Source organism: Haliotis cracherodii, unplaced genomic scaffold (assembly GCF_022045235.1).
Source record: "Haliotis cracherodii isolate W230 unplaced genomic scaffold, xgHalCrac1.p SCAF_15, whole genome shotgun sequence".
Taxonomy (NCBI): Eukaryota; Metazoa; Mollusca; class Gastropoda; order Lepetellida; family Haliotidae; genus Haliotis; species Haliotis cracherodii.
The window spans coordinates 16,432,740-16,436,467 of record NW_027266270.1 but is presented as its reverse complement, the minus strand read 5'-3'; positions in this window follow the sequence as shown (position 1 = coordinate 16,436,467).

The following is a 3,728-nucleotide window of genomic DNA, read 5'->3' as shown; positions in this document are numbered from 1 at the left end:
ACCGCGACTGCCTGCAACATCATCAACATCATGTATAGGTGACCGAATGTTCCCAATATGAACACAATTTCAGTTATATCAGGGCGTGTCGCCTTGATCTGGGAGGAAAGCTATACAGGTCTAAGACGTTTCCCGCTTCAGCGAATGCCACGAGCAAGAATATGGTGCTGACGAACCTAGAAACATGACCAGGACGATGAACCAGCATCATAGGTTTCTGGCAAGCCTACGAGGCGCGACTCTGCCCATCGATTTATGACGCATTTTAGCAGATATGATTTTTTATGATTATGGAAATTGTTTTGTTGCTTTTATATTTAATTATTTTGACGACTGTACCACTGAATAGTTTTCGTAAATATCGTTCAATAAACCAGCCATTTGACATTCGACCACCTTGATACCACATTTAGCCTTCCTTCTTGAAGACAATTTAGAAGAAAGCCACATGTTGGAGTTATGATTAATATCAAACATCATGCCCAGTTTCTTTATGTTACACTTGACCTGACAAATATCAATCAGTCTTAATGCGTGTGATTTTACGCATTGCGTATCCACAAATTTTATTTGTTTCAAATCCATCAATATTCATCCGGAAACCCAGTTATACCCTGTCCTTAAGATCAACCTATGTGTCTAAAATATATATCATCATTTGTTTAACTAAAAACTGTTAACATGACAGCGTTATAACCATCAGTTGAGCTTCTGTCTATTACCAAATCATGGCGGGTCCTTTCCTAGGTGTGTGTGATACCGGATCTGTGAAGAATGTCATATAATATCTCAACATTTATTGGGTTGTTGGACCGCCTCCGTGGTCTAGTGGTAGAGCGTCCTCCCGGAGAGGGGAAGGTCCGGGGTTCGATCCCCGGCCGCGTCATACCTTAAGACGTTTAAAGATTGTACTTGTTGTTACCCTGTCTGGCGCTCGGCATTAAGGGGCTAAGACAAGGACTGGTTGGCTCGGAGTCAGTATACTGTGTCTGAGTGGGGTATTCATGTTAAACTGCGGCATGGTATCTAAGTGTGCCAGCACTATAAATCGGCATCAGTCCGGACTAGTACGAGCAGCCACACACACACGTTCATGCACGTCGCTATATAAGTGCAATAAATGGACGCGACGTTAAACCCAGTTTCACCTCACCTCACCTCACCTCACCTATTGGGTTGTTGGGTTAGTTCATTTGATGCAATGTCGCTTTGAACAATATTGAAATTAGGTGTCGAGGCATGACAACTTAATAACAGGGGTTTTGTGTATTGTATAGTAAATGTGGGTGTGCTGCACTGGATAGATTGGATCCAGGAAACCTTTCGGACTTATCACTGCGTAGAAACGCTTTTCTTGAAAAGTATCATTTTTTCTCAATCCCTAAGTTTGGAAACAAAACATGCCATTCGGTTGTTCGTTTGTTTTGTTTATTTCCTTGTTTGCTGTGTCATAGCTATGTGACGGCCGTCTGTAAATAATCGAATCCGGATCAGACAATCCAATCATGAGCATCGATCTACGCAATTGGGTTACGATGACATGCATCAATCAAGTCAGCGAGCCTGAACACCCGAAAACTTGAGTCGTCTCTTACGACAAGCATGGGCCACTAGAAACCAATTTTAACTCGGGTCTTCACAGGTACCCTTCATATCAGAACAACTTTGACTTAGTTTATTAATGCTGAATGTTCCACATGGTTAAAGCGTTCGCTCGTCACGCCGAAAGCCCGGGTTCGATTCCCCACATGGTACAATGTGTGAAGCCCATTTCTGGTGTCATCTGCCATAAAATTGCTGGAAAATTGCTGAAAGCGGGGTAAAACCATACTCACTCACTCATGTATTGGGGAGATCTGGAGTGACACATCGAGCATTATATTTTAAGAAACAAAGATAACTGTATAGTTCTTATAGGCGAGGACACAGACACTTGACTCGAACGTGATCTCATCTCGTGTTCGTCTTTATCTTAGCGCACCATCTCCGTGGTTTAGTGGTAGAGCGTCCTCCCGGAGAGCGGAAGGTCCGGGAGTTGATCCCCGGCCGCGTCATACCAAAAGACGTTAAAAGATGGTACTTGTTGTTACCCTGTCTGGCGTTGGGCATTAAGGGGCTAAAACAATGACTGGTCGGCTCGGAGTCAGTAAACTGTGTCTGAGTAGGGTATTCATGTTGAACTGCGGCATGGTATCTCAGTGTGCTAGCACTAATAATCGGCATCAGTCCGGACTAGTACAAGCAGGCACACACATACACGTGCATGCACGTCGCTATGTAAGTGCAATAATCTTGGACGCGACGTTAAATCCAATTCACCTCACCTCACCTTTATCTAAGCCCTTGTGTGTTCGAAAGCTGTACCAGCTACTTCACCACGGCCCAATTCGGATGGAGTGAAGGTTCATAATTATGAGGGAATGAGTAAGTTTAACAACGCTGTGGACAATATTCTAGTTATATCGCGGCGTGTCAGCTTAATGTGGAAGTAAAGCTTGATATGACGCAGGTCTCAGACGTTTACCACTTTGGTGAAACCTACGAGCACTGGTATGGAGCTAACAAACATGGAAACAAAATCGAGGTGAATCGGGATTCGAAACCACAATCATAGGTTTCTTGCGTGCCCAAGGGACGCAACTCTGAACTGAAAATTGCGGCGCCTTAGACGTCTGGGACACCCACCCCACACCCACACCTTTAACTATGTTATAGTACACACCGCTGTCAACGAAAGAACTCCCTCAACACCACAATGAACCTAGAACACAAGCAGTTTCTATGTCCAATATAAATATGGAAACAACATAGAAAATCCGACATAAGTTTTCCCTTTTCAATATTGTGTGTTCCGAATGCATAAACAATCTTGAAACAGACTCTATTTTACAACTTTAAACAACGTTTCAAATGTTATCCCTTTTGGTGCATTTCGTTTCCCTGTTTTTTGTAATCTGAGATGTTCTTTACATTCCACATTAATAGACTGTTCAACTATGAAATGAACCCAGCAGAACACGGCGCCAGAAATCAACACATCCCGGGCATCGGGTTGATAATGTGTTGCCGTGATAATGAGAGAAACCGGCCATTGATCCAGAACCGACTGGCGTTTTTGGTTAACGTCCCCGGTCGTTAGTTGAAAAAAATCGATTTTTCCCTAACACCTATTAAGTTACCCGTTGTTCTTTTACAGCCAAACCCTCCCCCACTGGGACCACCCGACTACCCAGATATGTGTTTTGTAGTCTGAACAGTAATACTAATTTAAAACTGTATTAATTACGACGGCAGATTACGCCAGTAAATACGACATGACGGGCGATGATATGCACCAAGTGATCGGGAGCCAAGTAATGAGCAATCAGCTTGGCTGGTCGGAGGTGGACATCAATACTCTACGGAAAGCCATTATAAAGCCATTGTTATGTTTCTGTGCCTAACTGAATACCCACAAGCCATTACGTCAACGTGCTACATCCGGGGAACGCCGGTTAAATCGTACGGGAAAGGTTCAAATTTATTTTTCAAATCCATATTTTTTGGTTTATTTGGTTTCTAGATTTGGGATAATTGGCAAAGCAGGCACGGTTGACTCAAGTCTTCGAACTTTACTTGTTTATTTTTCATGATGTAGATGAATCAGTTATTCAATAGTTAACTAAATTTATTATCTCCATTTACACTGAACTAGTGTTTCAGTTTCACACAGGGCTCTTATTACACTG